This window comes from Aquarana catesbeiana, linkage group LG11 (assembly GCF_042186555.1).
Source record: "Aquarana catesbeiana isolate 2022-GZ linkage group LG11, ASM4218655v1, whole genome shotgun sequence".
In the NCBI taxonomy this organism is placed as follows: Eukaryota; Metazoa; Chordata; class Amphibia; order Anura; family Ranidae; genus Aquarana; species Aquarana catesbeiana.
In genome coordinates, this window is record NC_133334.1 from 267,864,859 (window position 1) to 267,890,746 (window position 25,888).

Below are 25,888 nucleotides of genomic sequence, written 5' to 3' on the forward strand. Positions count from 1 at the left end.
TTGCAGCAGAGAATGATGGGGTCCCCACCAAAAGCATATATTATCCTTGATGAGATACTCCCCTACGAAGAGTGGAGCTTATCAGTCTGCTGCTCCTCCTTTCACTGTTCAGTCACAGAGAACTGTTAAATCAGAGGCTGGGTGTAGGGGGAGGAGACTTGTAAATGAAAGTGGAACTGCAGCAGAGAATGATGGGGTCCCCACCAAAAACACATATTATCCTTGATGAGATCCTCCTCTACGAAGAGTGGAGCTTATCAGTCTGCTGCTTCTCCTTTCACTGTGAAATCAGGGGCTGGGGATGGGGGGAGGAGACCTGTAAGTGAAAGTGAAACTGCAGCAGACAGACATATGATGTTTGGTAGAGCTGTGTAAATCTCAGGACTGGATGGACAGAAATAGCAAATCCAATGGCAGGTAAAATAGCTCCCATAGACATATTCATCTGTGTATTTAGCTGTTTGCCTGGAGCTCAGCTCTGCACTCAAATCGAGTCGTCATTCCGTCCCTCCATGTATGTAACAATATTTCAGCAGTAATGTGTAGCGATAGTGATCCGCTGACTTCTCCCTCGCCACTCTCACGCCCTCCCACCGCTTACCATCTGACATTCGGAGTTTTTTTTCAGCAGATCGGAGAAAATCCACTTCCCGCCTGTTTAAATCTTAACTATCCGGCGAGACGCCACCACCGCATCCCCCGGCCGCCATGGCCTCCCGCCAGGGTTACAAAGTGCGGCCAGACGGTATCTGCAATTAATAATTGATATCACAAACAGTGTCTGTGTCCTCTCACCTCGCCGCGGGGGCCTCCCAGCAGCCGGAGGTGATGAGATGAAAACGCCAGAGGAGCAAATGCCTCCTCGCCGGCCTGCTGGTTTGCGTTCGCTCTCAGGAAACAAGAGGCGACTAATATTAGCGAGACGGTGGCTGTACCGGGACGGGCGCTTAAAGGGGAAATGTCAGCAGTCCAGGAAATATTAGGAGATTAGAAATGTATCCAGCTTTTATTTATTGGCAAAGGTTGTGAGTTGGGGTCCATAGAGCTCAAGTTTACACAGGCTTTCCCTGAAATCGCGTCAAAATTGCGGTAAAATCACGCAACAAAAGTGTGAAAGGGGCAGTGTGAAAGGGGCCTAAAGCAGTATTAACCGATTGCCGACCGCCGCACACAGATGTATGTCGGCAGAATGACACAGGCAGGCAAATGGGCGTACCCTGTACGTCCCTTTAAATTTGCCACCTATCGGGCACGTGCACGCGTTCGCGGCCCGCGATTGCGGTGTGGAGAGGTAGAACGGGGAGATGCCTATGTAAACAAGGCATTTCCCCATTCTGCCTAGCAACATGAGAGATCTACTGCTCCCTGTCATCGGGAGCAGCGATCGCTGTCATGTCAGTGGTAGCCCATCCCCCCCACAGTTAGAATCACTCCCTAGGACACACTTAACCCCTTGATCGCCCCCTAGTGTTTAACCCCTTCTTTGCCAGTGTCATTTACACAGTAATCAGTGCATTTTTATAGCACTTTTATAGCTTGTTTACATAGGCAGACCGCCGTCCTGCCTCTCCTGTCGACGATCGCGGGTGGCCACTGTATCCAAACACACTTGGCTCCCACTGTGTCCAATCACAGTGGGAGCACGGCTCCGGTGGCGCGCACCCCAGAGCTGACCTGAGGAATAACGTACAGGTGCGTGATTTTGTGCTTAAGGCCCGCCCGGCCGCAGTATCATAGCTGCCAACTGTCCCTGATTTTGAGGGACTGTCCCTGATTTGGAGCAATGTCCCTCTTTCCCTCATTCCTCCACATCTGTCCCTCATTTTGGTCTGATCTCTATAGATGTATATAAAAGGAGAGGGCGCAATCTAAGTGTAGTAATATTACCTATTTATTGTGGTGAAAAGACAAATGGCAACTCATATGTAACAGACTTGACAAAGAGGCTGGACAGCCTTGAAAGACATCACTTCTGGCCCCAATCTGTGCTCCACCAAGTCCTCCACCATCTTCCTATTTCCTGCGACATGACTACCCCCCCCCCCCCCGGCTTTCACACCTGGACCACTAAGGCTGCAGAGTTTTTGATGGGGATACATACTATACCTCCACTACACTGTACTACTACAAGGACCTGACCTTTACTATAAGTGTCATTGTCTTCACCCATGTGAGTTGCCGATTTTATATACACTTAGTATTACTCGTATTGCTGCAAATAGTTTGGCGCCCTCTGTTGTCTCCTTGGCTCTACACTTATATCCAGCTTGGATAGATTGAAAGAGCTGAAATCCAATTAATAAAGGAAGGGGCCAGGGACAGTAAAGCTGGCCATACACCTATAGATTATCTGCAGATTTTCTATGGTTAGATGGAAAAAGTGCAACAGATTTCTCCATATATGCTAAACTGTGTGGATGGAGGAATCTCCCACTTTTTCCATCTAACCATAGAAAATCTGCAGATAATCTATAGGTGTATGGCCAGCTTTAGACTGGGCAGGAAAGGGCGGAGCCTTTTTTTTTAAAGACATTAACTAGCAAGGCCAATAAATAGTAAGGAAGACTTAGAAAAATATAATTATAAACTTTCACTGTAAAAATATAAACTTATTAACCTACCTTAAAAGTAGACGGTGTCAGTAGAGCAGTGGATGGTGTCAGTAGAGCAGTGGATGGTGTCAGTAGAGCAGTGGATGGTATCAGTAGAGCAGTGGACTGTGTCAGTAGAGAAGAGGACTGTGTCAGTAGAGCAGTGGATGGTGTCAGTAGAGCAGTGGATGGTGTCAGTAGAGGTGGATGGTGCCAGTAGAGAAGAAGATGATGTCAGTAGGGCAGTGGATGGTGTCAGTAGAGCAGTGGACGGTGTAAGTAGAGCAGTGGATGGTGTCAGTAGAGCAGTGGACGGTGTCAGTAGAGCAGTGGACGGTGTAAGTAGAGCAGTGGATGGTGTCAGTAGAGCAGTGGACGGTGTCAGTAGAGCAGTGGACGGTGTCAGTAGAGCAGTGGACGGTGTCAGTAGGGCAGTGGATGGTGTCAGTAGAGCAGTGGACGGTGTCAGTAGAGCAGTGGACGGTGTCAGTAGAGCAGTGGAAGGTGTCAGTAGAGCAGTGGATGGTGTCAGTAGAGCAGTGGATGGTATCAGTAGAGCAGTGGACTGTGTCAGTAGAGCAGTGGACTGTGTCAGTAGAGAAGAGGACGGTGTCAGTAGAGCAGTGGACTGTGTCAGTAGAGCAGTGGATGGTGTCAGTAGAGGTGGATGGTGCCAGTAGAGAAGAAGATGATGTCAGTAGGGCAGTGGATGGTGTCAGTAGAGCAGTGGACGGTGTAAGTAGAGCAGTGGATTATGTCAGTAGGGCAGTGGCTGGTGTCAGTAGAGCAGTGGATGGTGTCAGTAGAGCAGTGGATGGTGTCAGTAGAGCAGTGGACGGTGTCAGTAGAGCAGTGGACGGTGTCAGTAGAGCAGTGGACGGTGTCAGTAGAGCAGTGGATGGTGTCAGTAGAGCAGTGGAAGGTGTCAGTAGAGCAGTGGACGGTGTCAGTAGAGCAGTGGAAGGTGTCAGTAGAGCAGTGGAAGGTGTCAGTAGAGCAGTGGAAGGTGTCAGTAGAGCAGTGGACGGTGTCAGTAGAGCAGTGGACGGTGTCAGTAGGGCAGTGGACGGTGTCAGTAGAGCAGTGGAAGGTGTCAGAAGAGCAGTGGAAGGTGTCAGTAGAGCAGTGGACGGTGTCAGTAGAGCAGTGGAAGGTGTCAGTAGAGCAGTGGATGGTGTCAGTAGAGCAGTGGACGGTGTCAGTAGAGCAGTGGACGGTGTCAGTAGAGCAGTGGACGGTGTCAGTAGAGCAGTGGAAGGTGTCAGTAGAGCAGTGGACGGTGTCAGTAGGGCAGTGGATGGTGTCAGTAGAGCAGTGGACGGTGTCAGTAGAGCAGTGGACAGTGTCAGTAGAGCAGTGGATGGTGTCAGTAGAGCAGTGGATGGTGTCAGTAGAGGTGGATGGTGCCAGTAGAGAAGAAGATGATGTCAGTAGGGCAGTGGATGGTGTCAGTAGAGCAGTGGATGATGTCAGTAGGGCAGTGGACGGTGTCAGTAGAGCAGTGGACGGTGTAAGTAGAGCAGTGGATGGTGTCAGTAGAGCAGTGGACGGTGTCAGTAGAGCAGTGGAAGGTGTCAGTAGAGCAGTGGACGGTGTCAGTAGAGCAGTGGACGGTGTCAGTAGGGCAGTGGATGGTGTCAGTAGAGCAGTGGACGGTGTCAGTAGAGCAGTGGAAGGTGTCAGTAGAGCAGTGGATGGTGTCAGTAGAGCAGTGGATGGTATCAGTAGAGCAGTGGACTGTGTCAGTAGAGCAGTGGACTGTGTCAGTAGAGAAGAGGACGGTGTCAGTAGAGCAGTGGACTGTGTCAGTAGAGCAGTGGATGGTGTCAGTAGAGGTGGATGGTGCCAGTAGAGAAGAAGATGATGTCAGTAGGGCAGTGGATGGTGTCAGTAGAGCAGTGGACGGTGTAAGTAGAGCAGTGGATGATGTCAGTAGGGCAGTGGATGGTGTCAGTAGAGCAGTGGATGGTGTCAGTAGAGCAGTGGATGGTGTCAGTAGAGCAGTGGACGGTGTCAGTAGAGCAGTGGAAGGTGTCAGTAGAGCAGTGGACGGTGTCAGTAGAGCAGTGGACGGTGTCAGTAGAGCAGTGGACGGTGTCAGTAGAGCAGTGGAAGGTGTCAGTAGAGCAGTGGAAGGTGTCAGTAGAGCAGTGGAAGGTGTCAGTAGAGCAGTGGAAGGTGTCAGTAGAGCAGTGGACGGTGTCAGTAGAGCAGTGGACGGTGTCAGTAGGGCAGTGGACGGTGTCAGTAGAGCAGTGGAAGGTGTCAGTAGAGCAGTGGACGGTGTCAGTAGAGCAGTGGACGGTGTCAGTAGGGCAGTGGACGGTGTCAGTAGAGCAGTGGAAGGTGTCAGAAGAGCAGTGGAAGGTGTCAGTAGAGCAGTGGACGGTGTCAGTAGAGCAGTGGACGGTGTCAGTAGAGCAGTGGACGGTGTCAGTAGAGCAGTGGACGGTGTCAGTAGAGCAGTGGACGGTGTCAGTAGAGCAGTGGACGGTGTCAGTAGAGCAGTGGACGGTGTCAGTAGAGCAGTGGAAGGTGTCAGTAGAGCAGTGGAAGGTGTCAGTAGAGCAGTGGACGGTGTCAGTAGAGCAGTGGAAGGTGTCAGTAGAGCAGTGGAAGGTGTCAGTAGAGCAGTGGACGGTGTCAGTAGAGCAGTGGAAGGTGTCAGTAGAGCAGTGGAAGGTGTCAGTAGAGCAGTGGATGGTGTCAGTAGAGCAGTGGATGGTATCAGTAGAGCAGTGGACTGTGTCAGTAGAGCAGTGGACTGTGTCAGTAGAGAAGAGGACGGTGTCAGTAGAGCAGTGGACTGTGTCAGTAGAGCAGTGGATGGTGTCAGTAGAGGTGGATGGTGCCAGTAGAGAAGAAGATGATGTCAGTAGGGCAGTGGATGGTGTCAGTAGAGCAGTGGACGGTGTAAGTAGAGCAGTGGATGATGTCAGTAGGGCAGTGGATGGTGTCAGTAGAGCAGTGGATGGTGTCAGTAGAGCAGTGGATGGTGTCAGTAGAGCAGTGGACGGTGTCAGTAGAACAGAGGACGGTGTCAGTAGAGCAGTGGACGGTGTCAGTAGAGCAGTGGACGGTGTCAGTAGAGCAGTGGACGGTGTCAGTAGAGCAGTGGACGGTGTCAGTAGAGCAGTGGAAGGTGTCAGTAGAGCAGTGGAAGGTGTCAGTAGAGCAGTGGACGGTGTCAGTAGAGCAGTGGAAGGTGTCAGTAGAGCAGTGGAAGGTGTCAGTAGAGCAGTGGAAGGTGTCAGTAGAGCAGTGGACGGTGTCAGTAGAGCAGTGGACGGTGTCAGTAGGGCAGTGGACGGTGTCAGTAGAGCAGTGGAAGGTGTCAGAAGAGCAGTGGAAGGTGTCAGTAGAGCAGTGGACGGTGTCAGTAGAGCAGTGGAAGGTGTCAGTAGAGCAGTGGATGGTGTCAGTAGAGCAGTGGACGGTGTCAGTAGAGCAGTGGACGGTGTCAGTAGAGCAGTGGACGGTGTCAGTAGAGCAGTGGAAGGTGTCAGTAGAGCAGTGGACGGTGTCAGTAGAGCAGAGGACGGTGTCAGTAGAGCAGTGGAAGGTGTCAGTAGAGCAGTGGATGGTGTCAGTAGAGCAGTGGACGGTGTCAGTAGAGCAGTGGATGGTGTCAGTAGAGCAGTGGACGGTGTCAGTAGAGCAGTGGAAGGTGTCAGTAGAGCAGTGGATGGTGTCAGTAGAGCAGTGGAAGGTGTCAGTAGAGCAGTGGATGGTGTCAGTAGAGCAGTGGAAGGTGTCAGTAGAGCAGTGGATGGTGTCAGTAGAGCAGTGGATGGTGTCAGTAGAGCAGTGGAAGGTTTTATTTCTAAATATTTTTTACCATTTTGATTTTTTTAATAAATTTTACGGTATTATTTTTTACAACTTCTTACAATTCTTGTAGGAGTCCTGTTGGGGGGAGGGGGGAATTTGGTGACATATCAGGAATCTCAGCTCATGCCTCAGCTGCAAGTGGTCAGGAATTTGGATTTTACCACCCCAAGCCCCTCCCCCCCACCACCGTCCCGTCACCCTAATGCGGCTGCCTAAGCAGCCTCATGCTGGTGCCCTGCCCACATTAGTGCCCTCTGACCCCACCCAGCAATGTCCTCTGCTCCCTTTACATTAACCCCCCCCCCCCCAACACACACCGCAGTGTCGATGTCAGTAGAGCAGTGGATTTATTCTCCTACCTATAGAGGTTCTAGTTGAAATCCTAAATCTGTATTAGTACATCTCTGGACCACAAGAGACCAGGTGACCGCTTAAAATATACTTTTTTTTTTTTCTTTGGCGTGAAAATAATTAGGAAGCGGTAATATTTCTCTGCCCACGTAATGGCACAGCGCATTATCCCGTGCGTAATTCAGTCTCCTGGGCTCCTGCCAAAGGGCAGGCGGTGATAGAGCGACTCGCTCAAGGTCACAGGAAGCTGGCACCGGAACAAGAACAGTCTGTAGCCGCTCTCTAATGATCCCTGAAACACAGATTGTGGCAACGTGGCCGATTCATCAACGCTGAGCGGGCAGAGACGGATCGCCGGGATAATTCTCTCTGCATTTGCATGCAATTTACAAACATGAAATATCAGCGGCGTGACCTAGAAAGTGAAATATGAAGTCTTAGAAGGTTTAAGACAATGAGATACAAATGGCTTAATGGTTCAAACGCAAACCGGGGTGATGGCGGCATTAGAGCTGCGCAATTGTAATTGAAATCTGTTTCTATGTAGTTATAAAAATCGCAGCGTAGCAATAATTTTTTATCTCCGATATGGCCAGTCCTTGCCTTGTTGGCAGCGCCCCTGCTGTTAGATGGCTGATTCATGCTGATGTGTGAGACTCCCATGTTATGAGTCTTCCATTATTGGTCTAGGAGCTGTTAGGAATGCCGGTGCCAGACACACTGCTCCTCCTGTACTCCTCCCCGCAGTTCCTTTTTGGCCGCTATCCTTCCCCCAGCCAGTACTTCTGATAGTACACCCCTCTTCCATTAGCTGGTAGAGGCACTCCTCTCAGGTGGCGCCCTCTCTGTTAGGCAGCAGGTTGGCTCCATCTACCTGCCTTCCTCTCTTTCCATTTGTTGGCGGCACTGCGGTATTGTGGCTCCTTGGGCTTGTGATAGCGCTCACCGTCTTGGCTCCTGTGCCTTGCCTTGCCTTTTATTGCAACTGTTACTTGACTCCTTGCCCAATTCTTGCCTGGATACAGATTATTCTATTGATACCCACCTGACCTGACCCTTGGCTTCAAAGGGATTACTCATTTGAACGCCGCCTGCCCTGACCCCTGCCTGAATAACGGATACCCTACTGATAACGAATACCCTATTGGTGACCATCTGCCCTGACCCCTTACTGGTATATAGATACGTTTCTGAACACTGCCTGCCCATAACTTTGCCTGGATAAGCCATCCAATTCTGACTGCTGCCTGTCCTGACCCCTGCCTAAGTAATGGATACCCTACTGGTAACGGATACCCTACTGATGACTATCTGCCCTGACCCCTTAATGGTATATAGATACTTTTCTGAGCACTGCCTGCCCATAACTTTGCCTGGATAAGGCATCCAATCCTGACTGCTGCCTGCCCTGACCCCTGCCTAAGTAATGGATACCCTACTGATAACCATCTGCCCTGACCCCTTACTGGCAAACTGATATGCTACTGAGCACTGCCTGTCCATAACCCTGCCTGGATAAGGCATCTTATACGGCCTGCCCTGACCCCTGCCTGGATAAAGAATACCCTACTGATGGCCATCTGCCCTAACCCTCTTCTGGTAAACAGGTAAGCTACTGATTGCTGCCTGTGCTGAACCTTGCCTGAATAGCGATATGTTATTGATTGCTGCCTGCCCATAACAATGCCTGGATAAAGCATATGATACTGGTCGCCACCTGCCCCTTGCTTGGATAATGGATGGATACCTACTGAGTCCTGTTTGCCCTTACCCTTGGCTGAATAAAGATTTGCTACTAATTGCTGCCTGCTGTTACTCTTGCCTGGATAATGGATACCTTACTGATTGCTACCTGTCCTACCCTTGCCTGTATAAAAGATGCACTACTGATCGCCACCTGCCCTGACACTTGCCTGGAAAATGCATATGTTACTGATCGCTGCCTGTCTTTACCCTAGCCTGGATAATGTATACACTACTGATAGCCGCCTGCCCTTACCCTTGCCTGGATGATGGATATGTTACTGATTGCCAACTGTTCTTACTCTTGTTCGGATAACTGATACTCCGCTGATTGCTACTTGCCCTGAACCTTGCCTGGATAATAGATATGCTACTGATTGCCACCTGCCCTGACCCTTGCCTGGATAACAGATATGCTAATGATCGCCACCTGCCCTGACCCTTGCCTGGATAATGGATGCACTACTGGTCGCCCCCTGCTGACCATTGCCTGGATATTGAATATGCTAATGATCGCTCCCTGTCCTGACCCTTGTCTGGATAACTGATACCGTACTAATTGCTACTTTCCCTGACCCTTGCCTGGATGACTGATAAAGGACTAATTGCTACTTTCCCTGACCCTTGCCTGGATAACTGATACCTTACTGCTTGCTACTTGCCTTGACCCTTGCTACTTGCCTTGATAACAGATATGCTACTGATTGCCGCCTATCCTGACCCTTGCCTGGAAAACAGTTACAATACAGATTGCTGCCTGCTCTGCTTAGGGTCCAGCCAACCCCTAGTCCCAGTCACTTCCACATTCTATGCCTGCCTTGAACCTTATCTGCCTCATGAAACCATCTGATGCAGAACATAAACTCTCTCTCTGAGGTCCAGGCCCTGCAAATATTTTATACTTATCTGCTCACCAAGCTATGGCTGGAAAAAGAGGAACATTTCACCAGCCACTCCTTTCCAACACAAATGAAACTTTAAGTGAAGAGTGTTGCAGGGGATGCCTGATATTTATTCTCAAGCTTTGTGCAGACGTTTGAAAATTTGCCTCTGGTACAAGATAAGTGTCTTGGCTGTAAAAAACAAAACAAAAAACATGGTAATGGTTTTCCTTTAAAACAGTCGCATGCCCTTCATTCAGACCAGAGTCATTCTTTAATAAAAAATGTATCACCTCGTACAATGTAGCAATGTCCTATATAACACAAGAATTTCCGAAACCCTTTTTGACTTCTCTACTGCTAGATTGTCCTACTAAGATCTCCCAGCTATGACCAAAAAAATGCAGCATGTCTCCAACCTGTCTCTCTTTCAGTAAGCCACACTCCTTTCCAACACAAATGAAAAAGTACAGAGTATTGCAGGAGATGCCTGATATTAATTCTCAAGCTCTGTGCAGACTTTTGAAAATTGGCCTCTAGTACTAGATGGGTGTCTTGGCTGCAGAAATTAAAAAAAAAAACAAAAAAAAAAAACGTAATGGTTTCCGTTTAAAGCAGTCATGTGACTTCAATTCAGATCCGAGTCATTCTTTAAATGTCACTAAACCCACATCATAAAAAACTAATAAGAAATGGTGTATTCCATGCTGTTCACACTCAGTCGCTATGAGATTCCTTTTCTATAGTCTACAAAAAAACCTGGTTGATCCTGCTGCTCTCTGTCTCCCCCTTCTGTCCATGTCCCCAATTCAGCTAGGGATTTTGCAGAGTAGTGTTGGCAGCTCTGCACATGCTCAGTTTTCAGTGAGTTTCTATGCTGAGAAGTTCCTCCCTATCACATCTGAGCAGAAATTCGCCCACATGATGTTGTTGCCGAAAATAATAAAGATTTGATGCAAAATATATATTTGCGGGACAATTTAGACCTTTTACTGATATTAAATATTTATTTTTGCTCTGCATTCCAAAGGGTGTTTTTTTTTTTTGTTTTTTGTTTTTTTTTGAACATGTGACCAGCAGCGGAGCACTAGAAGCTCCTCCAGACAGGCTGGGAGGGAGCTGGGTCATGTGACAGCTGTATATCTATTGGTAAAAATCTATACCTTTTTTTTTAAATTAAAATTAGTGTCATCATCCACATACAGAAATGGAAGGTGAAATTAAACAATGTGTGTTTAGTATCACTTCAATCACTGGTGGCTGGTGGTATATTTTGTGGGAGGAGGCGGCAGACATTCCACCTGATGCCACCCCCCCCGGTCAGTCGGGCCATAGGCAACCCCCCCAGTCGGTCACCTACAGCCCCGCACTTACCCCATCTAGGTCACGGGCAGCGCTTCCTCCGGGCGGCGTGCGTGTGTCTCCTCCTCCTTGGCTTTGGTGGCTTCCCCTGCATCCCCTCCCTCCTCTGCAGCCAATAGGATCGCTTCTCCTCTCGGCCGATCGGGTGACAGGTCTCAGGACCCCCTTCCTAATTGTCCTGGAGGAGAATCAGGAAGACAATAGAGGATATTAATTTGCTATTGTCACATAACTGGGTGGGCTCAGGGCACAGTGCTCTGCGCCCCGGGTCCACCCTTTTTTTGAGCCAATGAGAGCCTCAGGCTCTAATCACGTGCTTCTAAAAAAAAAACTCCCATTGAAATCCATGTGTCCAGCTCCCTGCATGCAGATTAGGGGCCGGGTGCATGGATTAGGGGGGCGGCGCTCCTGCGCCCCATATGGACGGGCCGCCACTGACTTCAATAGAAAGTTGTATCAATTCTTACAGTGTAGTCTACTATAAAACACAATAATTTTAGAAAACTTTGTTAGTAGATTAATCTATTAACCTACTGCAGTCACCCAATTATCGCCAGATAAAGGAACATTTCACCAGCCTGCATCTCTTTAGGTGTGTGACACTCCTTTCCAACACAGATAAAAAGTGAAGTGTTGCAGGGGATGCCTGATATTCATTCTCAAGCTCTGTGCAGACATTTGAAAATTTGTCTCTAGTACTAAATGGGAGCCTCAGCTGAAAAAAACAACATTAAAAAAATGTAATGGTTTATTTTTTTAAAGTAGTCACGTGCCTTTCATTCAGACCAGAGTCATTTTTTAATAAAACTGGCGTCACCTCGTACAATGTAGCAATCTCCCACAAGGATACGTGTTACCAGGGGTCATGTTACATTGCGAGATGCCCCCCAGCAGTAAAGCTCTAACTCAATAGGACTGCTAAATAGGTCGGGATATGTCAGATTTCCAAAGACAAATAACAGATCTGGTGCCATTTCAACCTTCCCGGGAGCTTAAACCAACATAAAGACACCTTGTTCCCCCGTACAAACCCAAACTGGATAAATGAGTGCCTTACATTTCCATTTGACAACTAAGAATTGGATGATTGATGACGAAAAAGGTGTTACTATATTTAGAAACAAAAAGTGCCAATCATTTATATGGCGTAAGCGAGGCTTTTCTTCAGCAGGAACGCGGTGGGTAACATAGTTTCCTGCCACCTCCAGCATAGAATGTATGTAATGGCAAAGGATACTAGAGTGTTCTGGGGGTCTATGGATCGCTTGGGGGATCTATTGTTGTGTGTGGGGGGTCTAGTGTTGCTGGGGAGGTTTATTGTTGCTGGTGGAGGATCTATTGTTGCTGGAGGGGGGTTAATTGTTGCCGTGAGGGATCGACTGTTGAGGGAGGGGTCTATTGTTGCTGGCTGCTGGGAGATCTATTGTTGCAAGTGGGGGTCTATTGTTGCTGGGGTGGGGGTTTTCTTTTGTAGCGGCTCTATTGTTGTTGGGGGCATCTATCGTTGCTGGGGAGGTCTATTATTGATGGGGGGTCTATTGTTGCTGGGGAGGTCTATTATTGATGGGTGGTCTATTGTTTCTGGGGAGGTCTATTATTGATGAGGGGTCTATTGTTGATGGGGAGGTCTACTATTGATGGGGGGTCTATTGTTGATGGGGAGGGCTGTTATTGATGGGGGGTCTATTGTTGCTGGGGAGGTCTATTATTGATGGGGGTGTCTATTTTTGATGGGGAGGGGGTCTATTGTTGTTGGCTGCAGGGAATCTATTTTATTGCTTTTCTTGTTATCAGTATCAAATTCCATACAAACTATTTGGTTCTGTATTCTCTAAAAGGGGTGGTACTAGAAGGTGGGTAGGGGGTGGAACCAAGGGATGGTGCTCGGAGATGGGTAGGGGGCGGAGACAAGGGGTGATATGGAAGGAGGGAGTACCTGCACCTATCCCTGAGAAAAAAAGCCCTAGCCAAAGTCTCTGGAATGGGGGTAGATCTCAAAATTTGAATAACGATTTATCGATTTGCCATTGCGGGGCATAGGTATGAGAGAGCACCAGGTTCTGTACTTGTAGTTGTGCAAAAAGGTTCATTTAAGGATCTAGCTATAAAAAAAAAAATTCACAAATAATCACCATAATATATCTAGTATGTTTATTTCCAATGATAATCAGCTCCATCTAGTGGCCATAATGTGGTATTTACCTGAAATACCTCAATCGGAAAAAAATATGACATTATGGCCACTAGATGGCACTGACAATCATAGGAAATAAACATATTAGACAACGTACGGGGATTATTCATGATGGCTTTGCGAATTCTGAGACAATTACTTAGGTTAGGGGTCAGGTAAGTTAAAGTGACACTAATTTTTGCTTTAAAAAAATAAAATGTTCTTAACCAGCCCCGGAAGATCTGGCTGCTCAATGACCAGGCCATTTTTTTTGCGATACGGCACTGCGTCGCTTTAACTGACAATTGCGTGGTTGTGCGACGTTGTACCCAAACAATATTGGCTTTTTTTCCCACAAAAATTTCTTTTGGTGGTATTTGATCACCTCTGCGGTTTTTATATTTTGCGCTATAAAAAAAAAAAGGGACAATTTTGAAAAAAAACACAATATTTCGTACTTTTTGCTATAATAAATATCCCCAATATTTCTTTAAAAAAAGCTAATTTTTTCCTCAGTTTAGGCCGATATGTATTCTTCTACATATTTTTGGTAATAAAAATTGCAATAAGCGTATATTGATTGGTTTTTGCAAAAGTTATAGCGTCTACAAAATAGGGGATAGATTTATAGCATTTTTATTATTTTCTTTGTTTACATTGACAGATCTCCGTTCTGTCTCTGTGTGGAGCGATCGTGGGTGCCCGGAGGTCATTGCGACTCCCAGGCACGCGCCCCCTAGTGGTCAAAGTGCGAACTGATGTAAGGTCGTTTCGCCCAGGGGAGCCAACCTGCCGCAGTACAACTGCGGCGGCTGGTCGGGAAGGGGTTAATGCAAAAAAGTCCCTTTTATCACTATCAGCCTCCTTCCATTCTGCAAATTCCACTTTGCTGCTGTGAACCAAGTTAGATGGTGGGTATGTTTGTTCTCCATGATCCCACTGTATGTAGGAGCATAGCCACCCTCTCTTCTCCACTCCTGAGATGGACTATGGACTATCAGATGTGTAGTGTGCATATAGCTATGCACATGACCACAACTAACGTGCACTGCTTGTTCCAAAAAAAAATGAAGTGAGTGGAAAATATGGTGAATCTCATCCAGGACTGATAAGATGCATCTAATCTGACCCTTCTCCTTTCTTTTGATTTCTCATCACTTTCTGTCCTGATGACAATGGTCTCCAGGACTAATATGGTGCATCTAATCTGACCCTTATCCATGCTTTGGCTTTCCCATCACTTTCTGTCCTGATGGGAATGGTATCCAGGAATAATATGGGGAATCTTATCTGACCCTTCTCCATTTTTGTGGATTTCATATCACTTTCTGTCTTGGTGGCAATGGTCTCCAGAAATAATATGGGAAATCTTATCTGACCCTTCTCCATTCTTTGGATTTCATGTCACTTTCTGTCTTGATGGCAATGATCTCCAGGAATAATATGGACACTTCTCCATACTTTGGATTTTATCTCACTTTCTGTCCTGGTGATAATGGTCTCTAGGACTAATATGGTGAATCTCATCTGACTCTTCTCCGTTCTTTGGATTTCCCATCACTTTCTGTCCCAGTGGCAGTGGTCTACAGCACTAATATGGTGCATCTCATCTGGCCATTCTCTGTTCTTTGGATTACCCATCCCTTTCTGTTCCAGTGGCAATGGTCTCCAAGCCTAATATGATTCACCTCATCTGACCCTTCTCCGTTCTTTGGATTTCTCATCACTTTCTGTCCCGGTGGAAATGGTCTCAGGACTTGTATAGTGCATCTCATCTGATCCTTCTCCGTTCTTTGGATTTCCCATCACTTTCTGTCCTGATGGCAATGGTCTCCAGGACTAATATGGCGAATCTCATCTGATCCTTCTCCATTCTTTGGATTTCTCATCACTTTCTGTCCTGATGGCAATGGTCTCCAGGTCTAATATGGTGCATCTCATTTAACCTTTCTCCATTCTTTGGATTTCCCATCACTTTCTGTCCTGATGGCAATGGTCTTCATAAATAATATGATGTATCTTATCTGACCCTTCTCCATTCTTTGGATGTCCCATTCTGTCCCAGTGGTAAAGGTCTCCAGGATGAATATGGTGCATCTCACCCAACCCTTCTTTATTCTTTGGATTTCCTATCACTTTTTGTCCTGTTGGCAATGGTCTCAGGGACTAATATGGTGTATATAATTTGACCCTTTTCCATTTTTGCTATCCCATAACTGTCTGTCCCATTGACAATGGTCTCCAGGACAAATAGAGGGGGCGAACCTCAGAAAGTGGTCAGCAAAGTATTCATCTGAGATCTCCTTCAAACATATGAGTTGGGCTTCCTGGCAGTCATCAGATAGGGAACACATTTCAGGACAAGCTAGTGACGAAAAGCATTATGGTCCAGCCCTTCATAAACCACGCTCTGCTGCTTCCATTGCTGTACAGACTATTCTGTCTGGTTAATGATACTGTGGCACGGCATTCTATGGAGTTAGAGTGGGCGGTGTAATAACAGAGTGCCCATCAACAGCATTAGTGTCAGCAGTGATTTCCCTTGATAACAATGCTGTGATTTCACCGAGGATTGCCTTACTTTCAAAACAGATGAAAAATGCCTTCATTTGCTTCCTAGCTCAGTTCTCGTGTCATGGTGATCCTATAATAACACAGAATGTTAATAGTATTATCCTAGATCCCAACTGTGTCTCATCCAGAGCCAATTCTCTCCATCCCTCTTCTTTCTGCAACCATCTTTCTTTTAAGGTAAACTATGCAATCAGCTCCTGGTCATTTCTATACTGTCTGTGCAAGGATTTTATCCACTATTGTAACTTCATTGCAGATTCTTACCCTCATCTGTCTTGTAAATACCAAGCCAAGCCATTGCCTTTAGAACTGATGACTTTTAACCCCTCCCTACTCTATCTGAGATAAAAATAAGAATTGGCTTTAGATATGCTTTAACCTCAACCCTAATTCCTAAAGCAAAGACTAACACTTTGTGGTCTATTTATAAAAAAAAATGTGGATACTCAGTCATCCAGCAGATCTACAGGTATAATATATTGTCAAAAGTATTGGGACACCTTCCTTTACACGCACATGAACTTTAATGGCATCCCAGTCTTAGTCCGTAGGGTTCAATATTGAGTTGGCCCACCCTTTTGCAGCTATAACAGCTTCAACTCTTTTCAGAAGGCTGTCCACAAGGTTTAGGAGTGTGTCTATGGGAATGTTTGACCATTCTTACAGAAGCACATTTGTGAGGTCAGGCACTGATGTTGGAGGAGAAGGCCTGGCTCACAGTCTCCACTCTAATTCATCCCAAAGATGTTCTATTGGGTTGAGGTCAGGACTCTGTGCAGGCCAGTCAAGTTTCTCCACCCCAAACTCGCTCATCCAGGTCTTTATGGACCTTGCTTTGTGCACTTGTGTGCAGTCATGAAGGGGCCATCCCCAAACTTTTCCCACAAAGTTAGGAGCATGAAATTGTCCAAAATGTCTTGGTATGGCGACGCCTTAAGAGTTCCCTTCACTGGAACTAAGGGGCCAAGCCCAACCCCTTTATGGGTCTGGTGCAACAAACATTTTTGAGGGGGATTTTAAGCTCTTGGGTGTAATTTTTAATTTTTTTAACTTTTTTTTTTTTTACATTTTTTTTTTCATCACATAGGGGACATGAATACTTTTTTAATGAGACATCAGGGGTCTAACATACCCCTGATGTCGCACCTGTCCTCTGGTCAAGTTAATTGATGTATTACATGTATTGATACATTACATGTATTACATGTAGCTGACATTCGCTGATCTCCTTCCCTGCTACTCGGCGGCGCCTGCCATGCTGGACTCGGGTCCACTGATGGGTACACAAAGCCTAGGAAACATGGCAGGGGTGTGGGCAGGGGGACCGACACAATCGGAGATCTGTGGAAGTGATTTAGTGGCTGCACAGCCACCGGATTGCTTAATTTTTGACAGCCAACAGTAAACTGGTCAAACCTACACACACTCCCGGCAGTTGCTGTGAGTTTGTGTAAACCCTCCCCCCACCCTTGCTGGTGAAAAGGGGTAAAGCCTATTGCACTCTTAAACACCACCAAATAACCTTCTGTTAGCGCTAATAAATAAAAATTGAGACATTTTGCAAAATCCGCCTAATGTTTGCAAACATGTTGAAGAAGTTAATACTCAGTTTTCTTCAATCCTAATGTGGAGTGCCAAAATCTTGGTCTGAAGACTCCAGTTATGGAAATCTGGCCTTGCCAGCGCCAATTAGGATTCAAAAACATGATGAGCTGGAGTTTGGTCAAAACTTGGATTCAGTAAAACCAAAAATAAAGTTGTCATTCCAGATACAAGGAAATGTGGTCTGGGACATTTCCCACTTGAACTAATATGGCCAATGACATTTAACCTAATGCAGCCAAGTGGCCATATTAGGTCAAAAGTGTCACAAGCCTCCCCACCACTTTGTGCATGTGCAGCTGTGGGTGCGGAATGTCCAGGTTGTAGCCCATTGGCCCAGCACTGAAAACTGCCTTCTGGGCTTGGCCAAACTTGGGTTCAGACTGAACTCAGAGTCAAACTCAAACTCACCTCTAGTCCCAAGCAAAATCTACATTTTGGTGATATTTTTGGCATTTCGGATTTCCAAAAAGCTTCAGGGAGAAAGGGACCAGAGGCTGTTCTGCTTTATATTTGCTATTACTGTTTCTTGAGCAAGCTTAGCTTGACTGCCAGTACCATTATATCTGACCCTTCTATCCCATGTAGAAAATTTTAGGGATGTGGCTCAGGCTGACTTTTGGTCCATCATCTTATGGGGCAAGGCTATCAGAAGCTTCCCAAACCATTCCGCATCATTTGCTGATCTGTGATACACCCCTTTTAAAGCCTGGTCCTGGTTCCTAATGATCAATTTTTCTTTTTTGAAAATTCCATATTTTGTAAATGACAAAATGTTTTTAAAAGTCCAGCCAAACAACAACCAGTCAAACTTTTCAGACATTCATTTTTCTTTAGTGCCAAGCACGTGAAGCCTACGACTGAACAATTTGAGGAAAACTCATTTCCCCCAACATATCATTCCGTCATTTCTATATGATGGCATCTGAGTGCCATTGCTTCTTCTGACCTCTGTCTTTACACCAACCTACATCACACCACAAAAAACTCTCTTCAATATAACAGACATTTCAAAACGTTAAGCCAAAGTCACTGATCTCTACCTCCAACCACAAAAAGCCTCCAAATTAAATAATTTGAGGATAACTCATTTACCTTAATATATAATTCCGGTAATCCAACCACAAGAAGCCTTCAACTGAAAAATTTGAGGATAACTCATTACATCAATATATCATTCTGTTAATCCTTTGTGGAGGCATCTGAGTGACCTTGCCTGACCTCTTCCGACCTACATCTTCACACTATCCTACATCGCACAACAATTATCTCTGTTCAAGATTCTAGACATTTCAAAAAGTTCCGCTGAATTACAGCTGATCAGACGTTTCAGAAAATCTCTCATCTCTAGTGTCAACCGCATGAAGCCTCCAACTGAAAAATTGGAGGATAACTCCTTTGCCTCAAGGTATAATTTTTCCATTCCATTGTGGTGGCATTTGATTGTCTCTACCTCTTCCGACCTCCTGATTCCCACTAAGCAACTCTTCTTTTTTTTTTAATTCCAAATTTTGTAAGTTACAATAGTTTTTAAAAAGTGCAACCAAACCACGACTGGTCAACCTTTTCAGACATTTGTCTATCTTCAGCTCCTACCATGTGAAGCCCACAACTGAACAATTTGAGGATAACTGGTTTCCTCCAACCTATCATTTCGCCATTCCTTTGCAGCGGCATCTGAGTGTCATTGCTTCTTCCAATGTCTGTCTTCACAACATCCTACATCACACCACAAATATCTCTCATCAGTATAACAGACATTTCAAAAAGTTCATCCAAACCACAGCTGTTAAAACTTTTCAGACATTCACTCATCTCCAGCGCCAACCACAAAAAGCCTCCAGCTGAACAAATTTGAGGATAACTCATTTACCTCAATATATCATTCCATCAATCCAACCACAAGAAGCCTTCAAGTGAAAAATATGAAGATAACTCATTTAAGTCAACATATCATTCCGTCAATCCTTTGTGGTGGCATCTGGGTGACATTGCTTCTTCTGATCACACTGTCCTATGTCACACAAAATCATCTCAATATTCTAGACATTTCAAAAAGTTCAGCCGAACTGCAGCTGATCAGACCTTTCAGACAATCTCTCATCTCTAGCACCACAACTGAGAGATTGGAGGATAACTCCTTTCCCTCAAGGTATCATTTTATCATGCCATTGTGGCAGCATCTGAATGACATTGCCTCTTCTGACCTGCTGGTTTCCACTGAGCAATTCTTCTTTTTCGAAAATCCTAAACTTTGTAAGTTACAACATTTTTAAAAAAGTGCAACCATACTACAACTGGTCAAACTTTTCAGACATTTGTTTACCTTTAGCACCCACCACGTGAAGCCTACAACTGAACAATTGGAGGATAACTCATTTCCCTCAAGGCATCATTCCATCATTCCTTTGCGGCAGCATCTGAGTGTTGTTAACTCTTTCGACCTCCATCTTCGCACCCTCCTACATCACACCACGAATATCTCTGTTCAATAACATTCCGCCAATCCTTTGTGGTGGCATCTGAATGACATTACTTCTTCCAACCTACATCTTAACACCCTCCTACATCACACAACAGTCATCTCTGTTCAATATTTTAGACATTTGAAAAAGTTTAGCCAAACTACATCTTTTCAGACATTCTCTCATCTCTAGCGCCGACCATGTGAAGCCTCCACCTGAACAATTGGAGGATAACTCATTTCCCTCAAGCTATCATTCCATCATTCCTTTGCGGCAGCATCTGAGTGTCGTTAACTCTTTCAAACTCCATCTTCACACCCTCCTACATCATACCACGAATATCTCTGTTCAATATCCCATCTATTTCATTGTCTGACGCCTTCCCCGCTGCGTGACTTTGAGTTCTGTTCTTGAAAAATGGATTTTGAAAAGTTTGGCATAATAGGAGCAAGGTGTGAGGAATCAGCTTAGTCTGCTACAGATCATGTTTTTCCTGTCATCTGTAATTCGCTAACCCAGCGTTTTTTTTTTGCGGGGCTCAGACTGCCCAGTACCAGCCGTCTCACCGCAATGAACAGAGACTGTGCATGTCAGATGATGGATGCAGTTCTATAGAAAAAAAATTAAATTCAATAAAAAAAAAATCTAGATCTGCTATAAAGAGGCTCTTTATCTGTGTCGGCTTTTTGTTCTCGTATGCACATTTCCTAAGATCATATAATGTTCAAAATTTCGGCCCGTGGTGGAGATGTCACCTTCTCAGCAGTGGTAGTCTTCTTGTTCTATCAAGTACGGGTTTCCTTGATTTTCCTTTGACTGGAGAAAGTTATCCACACTTGGTGAAGTAGAACTCTGAGCAAAATCAAAAATATTGTAGCACCCTCCTAGATAAAGTGATTGTAAAGGATCGTTTTTTTTTCTTTAAAATAACAAACATGTCATACTTACCTCCACTGTGCAGCTCGTTTTGCACAGAGTGGCCCCGATCATCCTCTTCTGGGGTCCCCCGGCGGCTCTCGCCACTCCTCCCAGCATCAGATAACCCCCTAGGAGAAGTGCTCTCCCGAGGGGGTTACCTTGCAGGCACACTCCCGTGTCCAGCATTTGCGTCCACAGACACGAATGCCGGACTCGGCCCCGCCCCCCCGACGCCCGCATCATTGGATTTGATTGACAGCAGTGGGAGCCAATGGCTGTGCTGCTATAAATCTATCCAATCAAGAGCCGGGACCCTGTGGAGAGAGGGAGAGCGCGTCCCCGCTGAAGAGATGAAAGGGCTCAGGTAAGTAAAACGGGGGGGTTGGGGGCGGCGGTCACTGCGAGGATTTACAACCCCTTTAAAGTGGTTGTAAAGGCAAAAGTTTTTTTTTTTTTTTACCTTTCTATGCATTAGGGCAAACTACGGCCCCCCAGTTGTTCAGGAACTACAATTCTCATCATGCCTAGTCATGTCTGTGAATGTCAGAGTTTTACAATGCCTCATGGGACGTGTCGTTCCGCAACAGCTGAAGGGCCGTAGTTTGGAAATCCCTGCATTAGGGTAACAAACCTGCTGAGTGCAGATCCCCCTCAGCGCCCCCTTATATTTACCTGAGCCCCCTCTCAATCCAGCAATGTGCATAATAGCAGGGGCTCTCCCAGGTCTCTCTCTCCTCATTGGCTCACACGGCCGTGGGAGTCATTGGCTCCTGCTGCTGTCAATCACAGACAGTGAGTCAATGAGGAAAGAGTTGGGGTGGAGCCAAGCCACGCTCTGTGTGTGGATGAACATTGCTCCTTCACAGGAGCGTGGCTCGGGAATGAGCCTGCTCGAGTGCCCACATAGCAGAGGCTTGCTGTTGGGGACACTCTGCAGGACTTGGTAGCCGAAACATGTCGGGTGGACCCCTCACTATTACCGCGAATGATTTTATATGAGCTAATTCTGATCTCCTATCATGTGAGTGTTCATTTTGCTATTTTAATAAATTGATGTCTTTTTAAAAAACTTTATTATGCCATGTGAGCTTTCTTTCTCGCATGATACTTGAATTATCCATTGGGCCTGTTGGAGTGTCTTGGGGACGTTTGAAGCTGTGGTGGAACCCCCCCCCCCTTCCTTTGGAAGCCGAGGACCATCTGACGTTTTTACCCCGCAAGACCTGGTGGTCTTTAAGCTTTCTTTGACTTGTGAGACGTAAGTCTTCTCAGGTCACCTGATTCCGGTAAGCCTCCTTAGATGCTTCGGTGTTGGTCCTGCCACTTATCTAGACCTTTCACCCATCTGTGATCTATTTATTCATCTACTAGAAGTGAACCACTTCGCTTAGGAGGAAACCCCGGGAATTTCCTAATTTTTATTATATTTTTACTTTTTTCATTTTTGTCCTTATAGACTTTTGGTGGTGGTTTTCTGTTCCACTAGTCATTATTGACCTAAACAATTAATGGACTATATTATTTGATTTATTATATTTATACGTTTCTATATACCAAACATTTGTGTTTATAACACGGATTTATACTACTCATTTATTGTAGTCACTTTCACATGTCTATTTTGTATCACTTAGTGTTGTTTTTATATTGGTTTTGTCCCGTATAGGACAATCTGACACACTGTTCACATATGTTATATATATGATTTGTATATACACATAGCGCTACACTTTATTTTTTATTTCTGTCTTTGCCTATGTCTAGGGGTGTGTTAGCTGCTAACTGTATATTATAATCACCTCTTGTTTTATTAACGTTTGGCGCAGCGCTGTACTCATTTTCTTTTTTGGGTCTATTAATGCTGGCTGCTGGGAGGTCTATTGTTCCTGGTGGGGTCTATTGTTCCTGGGGTGGGTCTGTTGTTGTGAGACGGTACTTTATTGCAAGTGGTCTTTTGTTGCAGGGGGGGGGTTTGTTGTTGCTGGGGGTGTCTATTGTTGCGGGGGGGGGGGTCTATTGTTGCTTGTGGGGGTATTTTTACTGGCTACAGGGGATCCATTTTACTGCTTTCCTTATTATCATCACCAAATTCCATACAAATTACTGAACAGCACAAAATGATACTTTGTTCAGTATTCTCCAAAAGAGGTGGTACAGGGAGGTGGGTATGGGGTTGGAACAAGGAACGGTGCTTGAGAGTGCAAGAGCACCATAGGTTGCGAGACCCTGGGATAGGGTAACAAAAAGTAATTTTTCTGGTATCCTAGGCACAAACGAGCATTCAACCAGAGGCGGCCCATCCATAGGGGGCACACGGGCGCCACCCCACCCAGCAGTCACACAAAAAAAAATGTTCTTTAAGTGCACTGTGTTTGGGCGCCGGACAAGGTGCACTATGGGAAGTGCCACATCAATGCAATCACCAGATTGCAGACGAGGCACTTCATTTGCAGAGCTGGACTTCTTCTTCAACACAGCAGGCAATTGGTGTAAGCACCCCTGGCCATGTTGTTTGGTTTGTCCCAACTCCTGTAACTGTCATTTTTTCTGGACAGCTTGGTCTGCATCTAAATAGTAAGGTACATATATACAGGGTTTAACTTCACACAGTTATCAGAATGCAATATTTTTTGCTTCGGTGGCCCTTTAAAGGATATACATGTAGGGAGGTGCAGGGTGGTGTAGTGGCAGTAAACACAGAATCCAGTTGCAGTAACAGAACTGTATTGAATTTAAAGTTCAATAAAGCAAAACCCGGTGGGCGCACTCACTATTTTTCAAGGAAGAGTATAACAGTTGGTTTCGGTTGCCCCCACAGAGTCTGTCATGAGGGATGGAATGTAGCCTGACCGATCCATGCTCAAACAGGGAGTTTTCCAGGAAGGATGGCATGCCCTGCTCTTTCCCTACTCTTCTGGAACCTCTCCCTGCAACTAATTACTGTCCCTGACAGACAGGTGACCTGTCCCTACACTACACACAAGTGAAATGCGTGCCAAGCCCAGGAACCAGGGTATTAAATAGACTCTGCCTGACCCAAGATGGCCGCCAGAGTCACATAGGCTGCTAGCATTCAATCGGATAGCTGCCCCAGTGACCCAAGTAACCATAGAGGAACTATGTTCTTTTTTACTTCCTCTCCCTCTGCAATGCTGCTGCGGTTGAGCACCACCTGTAGTGGTGAAAGAGGACTGTACCTGCCTACATGCAGGACACCATGATTCAGTGTTACATCTCTACACTCCCTTGTGTCTCCTGTTTTTCTCTTTGAATGACGAATTAATATATGTGAATGAATGAGCTGGGGTTGGTTCCAGTGGCGTCGCTAGGGTTGGTGTCACCTGGTGCGGTAAAACATGGTGTCATCCCCCCGAATTACAAAAATGAATATATTTTAAATAGTTTTTTTCCAATTTAAAAAAAAATTAAAATTTAAAAAATAATTTTTATGTATTTTTTATTTTATTTATTTTAATTACTTTTATGCTGTAACCCCCCGAACATCTCACCTTTGAGACAGAGGAAGAAATTGAGGACACTGTTTCTTTGATTTCTTTCTCTGTAGCCTCAACTGCACTGAAGATGAATGAACAGGAGACAGAGGCACCTGTTAATTCATAAACTCAAGCATAGTAAACACAGTTTACTATGCTCAGTTGTGAATGGACAGAGGAGCAATCAGTATTGATCACACCAATTCAGAAAAAGAAGGGGTGGTAAATTACATATTTACTGACCTCTTTCCCCACTTGCCTTCCGCCTGTGCGTCTGCAGCAGCTGGCAGGAGAGGGAAGCCGGTGGCGCTGGGGGGGGGCCCAAAGAGGGGAATCAGATGTGGGCAGCACAGATAGGGGGATCGGTGCAGTGGGATGGGAGGACAATTACAGAACGAAGCACTGTGTCTGTGTCTCTCCCTCCAGTAGCTGAAAGCTGGCAGGGGGGAGAGGGGGAGAAACTGGCTTTTAGCTGCTGGAGGGAGAGACACAGACACAATGTATTGCATAGGTGTGCGCAGCCTCTTGCATTAGGGTGTGCACCCCAAAGCTCAAATACATATGCATGTGTATATGTACTGATGGTGTCAGTAGGGCAGTGGACAGTGTCATTATTATTATTTTATTTTTAAATAAATTAGTGTATTTTGTAACATTTTTTTGGGGGATGAAATATCAGTGGTCTAAACAGGGGGGAATATGCACTACATAAGGCGATTAGGGTGTGCCCAGGCACACCTGGCACACCCTGTGCGCACGCCTATGGTGTATTGTTCTGAAATTGTCCTCCCATCCCGTTGCACTGATCCCCCTTCTTTCCGGCCCCCCTGTGGTACAACCCCCTATCGGCGGCCCCGGTGTCACCCCTCTGCGGTCTGCATCCCCACAGCAAGCCATCAGTTGGTCCTGTGCTCCCATCCCTTATTCTGTTTGGTACCAAAATACACTCACCGCCACTTTATTAGGTACACCTGTTTAATTGCTTAGTAACAGAAATTGCTAATCAGCCAATCACATGGCAGCAACTCAATGCATTTAGGCATCTAGACGTGGTGAAGACAACTTGCTGAAGTTCAAACCGAGCATCAGAATGGGGAAGAAAGGGGATTTAAGTGACTTTGGACGTGGCATGGCTGTTGGTGCCAGACGGGCTGGTCTGAATATTTCAAAAACTGCTGATCTACTGGGATTTTCACACACAACCATCTCTCGGGGTTTACAGAGAATGGACTTAAAAAGAGAAAATATCCAGTGAGTGGTAGTTGAGTTGAGGAAAATGCCTTGTCGATGTCAGAGGAGAATGGGCAGACTGGTTTGAGATGATAGAAAGGCAAAAGTAACTCAAATAACCTATCGTTACAACCAAGGTATGCAAAATACCATCTCTGAACACACAACACATCGAACCTTGAAGCAGATGGGCTACAGCAGCAGAAGACCACACCGGGGGCCCCTCTTGTCAGCTAAGAACAGGAAACTGAGACTTAAATTCGCACAGGATCACCAAAATTGGACAATAGAAGATTGGAAATATATTGCCTGGTCTGATGAGTCTCCATTTCAGCTGTGACATTCAGATGGTCGGGTCAGAATTTGGAGTAAACAATATGAAAGCATGGATCCATCCTGCCTTGTATCACCGGTTCAGGCTGGTGGTGGGGGTGTAATGGTGTGGAGGATATTTTCTTGGCACACTTTGGGCCCCTTAGTATCAATTGAGCATCATTTAAACACCACGGCCTACCTGAGTATTGCTGCTGACCATGTCCATCCCTTTATGACTACAGTGTCCCCATCTTCTGATGGCTCCTTCCAGCAGGATAATGCACCATGTCACAAAGCTCCAATCATCTCACCACTGGACAATGAGGTTCCTGTACTGCAATGGCCTCCACACTCACCA

At 45.9% G+C, this 25,888-nt stretch overlaps 1 protein-coding gene across 2 annotated transcripts in view; it reads left to right on the top strand.

The window, feature by feature from the left end:
* VSTM2B (V-set and transmembrane domain containing 2B) overlaps window positions 1-25,888 on the top strand; it is a 109,431-nt gene that overhangs the window by 42,624 nt on the left and 40,919 nt on the right. The window lies entirely within an intron of this gene.